Raw genomic sequence first — 9581 nt, 5'->3', positions numbered from 1 at the left:
ATACATTTCTACCAAAAAAGATTAATTTTAACTGAGAATGGTCAATTTTCAGTATAAGAAAATATTTGTTCAACTAAAAAAAAAATCGAATGTTTAAAAAAACAGTTGAATTATCAACCAAAAAATCAGTTTTTAAACGAAAACAATTATTTCCTATCAAAAAAAAAGATGAATTTACAAGTAAAAAAATACTTTAAAAAAACTTTGACAAAATCGTTACATTTTCAACTTTAAAAATGAATATTAAAACTAGAAAATAAGTATTTAACCAAAAATAGAATAGGTACATTTTCAGATAAAAAAATGAATTTTCTGCAAAATAGTTTAATTTTCGATGTAAAAAATTTTCAAATAAAAAATATTTTAAATAAAAAAAAAATCGAATTTACAACACAATAGTTACATTTTTAAACATATGGTTGGATTTTCAATTTAAAAAAAAAAAACATTTTTTACCAACAATGAAATGGAATGGATTTTGAAAGAAAATTGAAAAAAGAATACAAAATTTTTTTATTATTTTCTAAAAATTTAAAAAGGGGTGTAAAAGAGTGTGTAGAAAATTTTTGCAATTGTACCATGTTGTATATAATTTTGGAAAAAAAGAACTTAATTCTTATCTAGCCTTCTCGTGGAATTTTGTTGCACAATTTTGTTTAAAGTTTATGTTGGTTAAAAAAATGTGCTTTCCTATTTGAGTAAGTTTAGAAAATAGTTAGAAATTTTGAAACGATTCAAAAATAACTGAAACTTGTAACAATTTGTTAAGACTTTTGTATGGTTTCACTGCCAACTATCTTAGGGACTTTTTCGAAAGAAATTTTCTTGACTACACGGAGAATATTTGTGGGTTAAATTTTACATAACTTAGTTCGGTGAATTCTGCAATCTATACTTTTTTTTGAGTTAATCGTTAACATCACATGAAAATAAACTTTAAATCATTCATTTAATAAAAATTTACATTACTTTGCGTTATTTTATGGTATACTGGTATGAAAACAATACAATCCTTATATGAACTATTACATATCAGAATTTTCACTTTTGGACTTGAGATTTTACATAACTCTTTTGTAATATTTTTAGTTCTGTTTTGTATTAAATCCTACAATAATTGTAAACTTTATCCAATTGCAGTGATGTCCTTCATTTACTGAAGTAACTAGGTAAATTCTAATGAACAAATTTTCTCTGTGTACTGTTGGATCATGATTATCATTGCCCTATTATGGAAAATTTCCCCCAAATATTATTTTAAAAATTCCAACTTTAATGGATTTTTTGTCACCACGATTTTGAGGGGATAAATTTAAAAGTATGTTAGAGAAAATATCCTACAGATTGTGGAAGTTTCCTCAAGAGATTTGTTAGCTAATTTACTATATAATTTAGTTGACAAATAAAAACAGTAATTCATGTTGAAAATAGAAAATTAGTTGTAGACAAAATTACATGTTGGTGGGACCGGAAAAATTCGAAGTTGACAAAACACGTTAAAAATAAAATAATTAATCATTTTTAATATTTAGATTATTTAATTTCGAAATGTACCTTGGGGACTGGTCGAATCTAATTGACCAATGAAGTCTTTTTTTTCTAATCCGGCAGGACGGAAAAACAAATCGGATTGGTATTATATCTATTCTCCCTATTGATATTATTCGGGTGTTTTAAGATTTCCTTTCCTTCTGTATGTTTTTTGGAAAGATATTACGTGTGTTTGCGATTATGGTTGTTTTGTTAAATAAAATGGTATTTCCCGTTTCAATATAACGCTCAGCTAGTGCTAATTGCGTAAAATGTCTTAGCCTGAGTTTACTCTCATGTCTTTTTCTACTTCGGTTCACCGCTCTCCCGGTTTCTCCAATATATATATAAACTTTGCCATAAAAAAAAGGGATTTTATATACTCCTGGATCGCTCAGGTAAACACTAAATAAGAATATCTTTTATGATTTTGAAGAACTTTGACTAGCCTTCATCAAAGTTCTAATGGTTTCAGAATCCGTACCTTGCAGAGATAATATCTGAGAGAAATCGTCATAAATGAAATTACATTCCAAGATAACGCTGCACTTTGTATTCGGCGATTTGTTTCTCACTTAAATTGTGGCATTTACTCACATTTTTTCAAAATTAAGCCAAAGCATTGGCACACGTTGAAAACTAAAAATATGGAGTGACGTTGTGTGGAAAATTTCCTTATATTATTTATTATTTTCTCCATATTTATTGGAAAAATTTACAAATTTTTAAAGAAAATCTCAATATGAAAGAGAGAAATTTACTAAATTTGACAGCAATCACTTAATTTCTTGATTTTTAGAAAATAATATGTTTTCCTCATTTTTTTGGAATGAATAAAATTTTTTGGAGAAAATTCCAAAATTTCTTGGCGAAACGTATTTTTAAGGCCATTCAACCATTAGATACCATTTACTGATATATTGACATATTTTGAGCATTACAAATTATAAGTGAAGTGCTAAGTTAATTAAAAAACATTGTCGAATGCATTTTTGGTTAGATTTGGCTTTTATTTTATTATTTTGCTCGGGGCTGTCCCGGTATATATCATCAGTCACGGAAGCATTTTCATAATACAATCAAGTGATCTGATGATAGCACTCTGCCACGACATATTGGACAAAGCTTGGTTTTTACCCCAACATTGACGGACTGGGTTGCGTTCAAGTACACGATGGGTGGACCTACAGCTTAAGATAGGTTTCAAACCACGAGAACCACGGTAATGGTACGTAGACAAATTTCCAGAGGTACTAGGCAGTCTGATAAGTACCTGAAAATTCTAAGAGATGGCATTAGTATTCACTAATGTGAACCATTTTCGTCGACATTGATCCTTCAAATGACGCCTGTCAAAACTTCAGCCATTTATGTTTACACATTTACAAGTTACAGCACTGAGAAGCGACTAACCTTCGAGTTTTTTTTAATATGGAAAAATCTGAGTTTCGAGTTTTGATCAAACACTACTGATTTCGCAAGAAAACGATATCCGAGACCAAGGCCAAGCTGGATAAGTCTTACCCGGACTCTGCACCGTCGATTGGAACGATTTATAAGTGGTTTACCGAGTTTCGTTGTGGCCGTACGAGCACAGTTGATGCTGAACGATCTGGGCGCCCAAAAGAGGTCACTACACCAGAAAATGTCGAAAAAATCCATGATATGATGTTGAATGATCCCAAAGTGAAATTGAAAGAGGTAGCTAATGCTGTAGGCATATCATTGGAACTTGTGGACAATATCGTGCATTCAGTTTTGGGCATGAGGAAGCTCTGCTCGCGATGGGTGCCGCGTTTGCTCACAGTGGACCAAAAACGAATTCGTGTGACAACTTCCCAGCAGAATTTGGTTATGGCCTCCGTATTTTGGGATGCATATGGCATAATATTCGTGGACTATCTTGAAAAAGGTAAAACCGTAACCAAAGCATACTATTCATCATTATTGGACCGATTGAAAATCGAAATCGCCGAAAAACGACCGCATTTGAAGAAGAAAAAACCGCTTTATCATCACGACAATGCGCCTGTTCATTCATGCTTAGTTGCACAAGCAAAATTGCATGAAATCGGCTTCGAATTGGTTCCTCAGCCACCGTATTCACCAGACCTGGCCCCCAGCGACTATTACTTGTTCCCTAACCTGAAGAGATGGCTCACCGGTAAGCGTTTCTAATCAAATGAGGAGCTCATAGCTGAAACTGAGACGTATTTTGGAGACCTTCCGATCGAGTACTTTTCGGACTGTATCAAAAAGTTAGAAAATCGCTGGACTCGCTGTATCGACATAAAAGGAGAGTATGTTGAAAAATAAAACCGACTTTGGCCAAAAAAACGTCTCCGTGTTTCATTTTTCAGGGACTTATCAGACTGCCTAGTACCGACTCAGGGATCTAATCCCGGACCTCTGAGGTAAAGTTCGAGTGTAACCAACTGAGCCTTCGAAGCAAACTTCATTAATTAATTATTACTTATAAATATTCCACTAGACCCACAGTAATAATTTTTATTTGAAAAAAATCGAAACGAAATTATCGAAACCAATTTCATTTGTTTAAATAATTGAAAATGAATGAACTAATGTTATTAAATATTTCATTGGACCAATAGTGATAACTTTTAGGGCAAAAAGAAAATTTTAAATATCAAACAAATTATATTTGTTCAAACAAATACAAATTTATAAGCCAATGTTATTAAATATTCTACTAGACTAATAGTAATAATTCTAAGTAAAATAAATACGAGCATATAGAGCTCAAAAGGTCGATTTAATGAAGAATTGACCGTTTTTGTTTTCAGGGTAGTTTTCAGGTCCTCGTGAGGGTGTTTTAGAGGTGTCAACCCGATATGTCTGATACATAAAATTCTTCGTTGGATATTTCTCAACAGGTCCCCATACTTTCCAGCCACATTTTTTCAAAACCTAAAAAATTATTCCAAAAACTCAAAAAAGTGATTTTTCCCCATGCACTTTACATGGGAAACTTCAACTCAAAACCGGCACCTGTTAAAATTGAAAAGTAAAAAAAAGAAAAATTAGGGAATTAATTTTTTTGGATTTGGAATGAAATTGGGGGGATCGTTGCCCTCTAAGGAAAAAACCGTTTTTGAACCACCCTAATGCACACAGCGCGCGTGTTTGCTCACAAGTTTAAAATTAATGTGCTCTCTAAATTTAAATCAGTTCAAATTTTTACTAATGTCAATCAGTAGCTCAATTTTAGTTATAAAACTGTTATTGTTTACTGATTTATCAGTAACAATTACTAACTTATCAGTGAAAAGTACTGATTCATAGATAGAATTGAGCCATTGATTGACATTAGTAAAAATTTAAAATGGTTCAAATTTAAAGAGTGTTGCAAACGAAAACAGACTAGAATTTTCTGTGATAACTCACAAAGATTTATAATCTTTAGCATCAAAGCAGTCCATTATTCGTTAAGCGTAGGGTCACTTTTAATTTGAGTTCTTCATTCGCGACCGTATGCACGTGGTGTTATGCCGCGTTGCATAAATCGACAATCATACGACGGTCTTACAATTACTATACGAAGCACTTCGAATGTTTGAACCGAGAAAATTGATTGTCAATCAGTATCAATTTTCAAAGTCGATGAAGCAATGTGTTTTTTCCAAGTATAGAAGTAGCAAAATTAAATCAATAATCCATCAAATAATACCAACCAGGATCAGGATTCAAATATCAGAGGCCAGAGTGGAGAGGGCCATAGGTCAAGGGTTAAAGATAAATGGTCATAAATCAAGGGTCACTGGTCGAGGTTCGTGAGTCAATTATCATGTTTAATTTCATAAATCAGGGATAAAACTACCCTTCCCGTTTTGATAGAAACTTTTTAAGCGGCGTATACGGGGTATTTAGAATTTAAAAAATGCAGTATTTATAGAATGTCCTTTTTTCTATTCTTTTTAGGTAAAATAATTAGTGTGAGTGTGTTTTGTCCTGGTTTGGACAATTATCTGACCTTCGTTGGTCATGCCATCAAAGAAAGAAGAGAAGTGGCAGCAGGACTGAATCATACTGACGGACGACCATCCTGCAAGTTCAACACGACGAAACTAGGCTGTTCTCGGACGACTCGACGAATTACTTCACCAGCGAGGTAAGTCTACTTTCAAACTTTGACCAAGTTAAGCGACTTAAAGTAAAATACATAAAGTCTGGAAGGTTGAAGCATTGATTAAAATTTCCACGCTGAAATACAAAGGTAACTCACTCAGAAGGGATTATGAACAGGATCTTATATTATAAATTTAGGAGATAATTGAGAAAAGTAACTATACAGAGCAAAAAATTACGTCAGCAGTATATACAAACACTGTCCTTTTCATATTAAAAATTTATCCTGGATCATAAAAGAATATTAACACTGTGTAAAGTAAGATGTCACAATAAAAAGTAAAAAAATTCGTCGCAAAATTTTTCGCTCAGGTAATTAAATTAATTATTGAAGTTTCATTAAGAATTGTTTAAACAACGATGACGCTTTAGTATCAACCATTTGATTTAGTCAAATCTGAATTAGCAGAAAGCTACTAAACTATTATTTGCAGTAGTTATTGTCAGTGATTAGTGTTTAAAGAATTAATTAAAATCTGAAGTTTTTTTTGCAACATCTTCTTGGAAATTGTTGAAAGTGCCCTTACATTACACTTAATCAATGCAGAATTTGTATAGCTATCCTGCAAGTTAAAAAAAGTTAAACTTCCTATTTCAAAAACATTAAAAATCGAGAATCTGCTGAAAGCGCAATTGAATTTAAAATAGTAAATAAAATATTACTTATTCGAACTTACAAAGTACTTACACTTGAAATAATGTATACTTAAAATCCAAAAAAGGGGTTTCCACATTAGGCATGATAAAATAGCTTTTTGACACTTTTCTTCGTTCTTTAAAGTGGTAGATTATATGGCTAATCTTCACAAATGCCTAAGCAAGATTTTGTAGGGTAGTTTTGATTAGCATCAAACTGCCCTACAAATAGTAAATCCCTGATATATTTTTTATCCGTAGTCAGATAATTTTTATCAGGAGGCAGATACAAATTATATATATTCAGATAACTATCCAACTTTAAATAAAAAATATCCATAGGAATTACAGTGATACCATAAATCAATGATAAATTATTACTAGTTACCGATAACAAACACATAAGAATTACTTAATAAATAAATAACTCAGATTTGTAACGGACTAAAAAAATAGCATTTTATTCACAAACCCTTCTTGGGGGATCACCTCATATTTTTTTCCAAATTCTACGGAGTGGAATTCTACACGGAGTGGATAGACTGCCGATATCGGCAAAAAGTTCCCTGCCAGAGCGGATAAAAAACTTTTCTGCTGGTACCAGTAAAAAAACATTTTTCCAGCATGCCGAAGAGACTTTCAGGTATCTTTGAGTAAGGACATGTGATTTAAGAGTTTCTTTTTTATAAGGGTTAAACCCGTACCTCTTTTTAAAGTTTACTGGAGACGGAAAGACACCCCTTTTACTGGTCACAGAATTAATTTTGGTCAAACCTGAACCCCTTTCCAACGTCTCGTAGGGGACGAAGACACATCTCTGTCATTGGTCTCAGAAATAATGTTGCTCAAGCTCCTACCCCTTTTCAAAGTCTCGTGGCCGCAGGGAGTCACCCTTTTACTGGTCACACAATGTTGGTGAAACCTCTAACCCTTTCCAAAGTCAAGTCGCGTCGGGGCTGCAAGTCACTCCTTCGACTGGTCACAGAAATAATGCAGGTAAAACCGCTATCCCTTTCCAACGTCTTGTAGGGGCGGGAAGGCACCTCTTCGACTGGTCACAGAAGTAATGTTAATCAAACTACTACCCTTTTCCAACGCATCGTATGAGCGGCATTACACCCCTCCGACTGGACACAGAAATACTACAGGACAAACCCTTACACTTTTACAACTTCTGATCGGTGCGGAAAGGGACCCCTTTGACTCGTCACAGAATTAAAGTCAATAAAAACCCTACCACTTTCCAATGTCCCATCTGGTCGGAAAGGTACCCGTTTGAGTAGTCACAGAATTCAAGTCCATCAAACCCTTATCCCTTTCCAACGTCCCGTGACGGCGAGGAAGGCACGTTCCCCTTTCTGACTCAGCACTGAAATACTGTTGAATGCAGCCCTACGAATCGATATAGAAATAATGTTATATGTAACAACAATAGCTATGTGAGAATGTAATAAAAATGTAATCAAGGATGTAATGAAAATATAGTAATATACAATAACGTTATGTAATAATAAACCAGCAGATAACTTTTTTGCCGGTACCGGCAGAGCAATTTTTACTGGTAGGGGCAGAGTATCCACTGCCAAAAATATACAAGCAGCGATTATTTAATTACAAGAACCACCTTGTGGGACCCTCAAATATTTGTTGCTGTAAGTTCTGTCAAAAAATAGGTGTCATCTGGTAGGAATGTCATTTTAGAGAAAAAGCCTTTCTTTGACCACCATTATGTACATACTTACAATATGTAGCTATTATAATAATAATGTATATAGTAAATATGTGTAACAGGACATTTTTTCAGATTTTCTATACAAGTGAATAAACTATATTGTGGGCGAGTATATAGCAAGCAATTGTATACTATCTTATTTTTAAAGAAAGGCTCTATGTACATTTGGAGTCTAACGGAGATAATGGAAAAACCTATCTATGTAGATAGGTGTTCGAGTCGCTTTTGCGGCAGCAAGGCATTAACGCTTTAAAGTTGAAGAAATACTCTATCTACATTTAACAGTGCAATTAATATTAAATACAATTGATAAATATTTTTTCATAATTTTATATCCATGTCGATAGGTTTCCTTAGCTTGGCGCAAGTGACTGATTTACAGACGGACGAGAATTAATCTGGTAGATATAGATTTCGCTAAGTAGTTTCTGGAAACGCATTTGATCTATAGTAGTTTACCTTTTGGTAGATAGGGATTTTCTTTGACAGTATGTCTGAAATTTTCTCAGAAATCCATTTGGATGGGCAAGTTGTGGACCAATTATCTCAGAATTTCTAATTCGCTTGAGTTTTTTTTATTACGAATCCCACGATATAAAAAATAAAAAATGTAGATAGAGCCTTTTTGCAAAAGGTGGCAGTACAAAGGTTGTCGCACGAGTCTCACGTATAGGGTTCTCAAGTTTGATGCAATAACGTGATATTACCGATTTAGTTGTGATATGATTAACGATTTCACACGCATTGTACAAGGTTGTTGACGAAATGCTGGACGTTGAATCGCTTGCTTGTAAAGGGCTTTTGCGATAGTCGATACGTCCATTATGTTTCGGCAATATTTCTCCTGCTTTCTGAATCCTGCTTGACATGCGATGCTACCATGAGTCAGCAAAATTCGGAAAACCGGAAAAACGAAGAGAATTGAGGAATCATGGTTCGTATTTCACACTTCCCTAAAGACTTTTCACCTTGATCAAAAAATAAACTAAAATGTAAAAATTCTTGATACTCTGGAGGGATAAAGCTTTTTAGGTCACAGTGGTGATGATAGCTTTAAATAAAAGTAATCTCAACAACGTGAGCGAGCTTATTAAAAAAATGACATACATTTTCTTTATTATGGTATATGGTAATTTAATAGCATGTATGGAATTAAATCATATCAAAACATAAGGGGATAATTTCACATGTTCATATTCTATAATTTGGGCACAGTCAAAAAGCAAAAGAGAAAGGTCGTTTGACCTTTTTCACTTAATTTTTTATCGGTGTCGAAATAAGTTCTAAACATTGGATTGAAACTTGCGAAGCCTAGTCTCACAAAGGTTTTATTTTGCCATAAATAAGAAAAACTATCCAACGACATTATCTATTGTCTATATGCATCACTCACGCAAATTAAGAAATTAAGAATTTGTTCCTTATACGTATATTATTATTGTTAGCATTATTTTCATATATTCAAAATTTTAAAAAATCGCTTCACTTCGTGGCGCTGATGGATTGCACGTTTATTAGTACCATTAACATAGAATAT

Source organism: Belonocnema kinseyi, chromosome 7 (assembly GCF_010883055.1).
Source record: "Belonocnema kinseyi isolate 2016_QV_RU_SX_M_011 chromosome 7, B_treatae_v1, whole genome shotgun sequence".
NCBI classification, from domain to species: Eukaryota; Metazoa; Arthropoda; class Insecta; order Hymenoptera; family Cynipidae; genus Belonocnema; species Belonocnema kinseyi.
Note: the sequence above shows the minus strand (reverse complement) of the source record.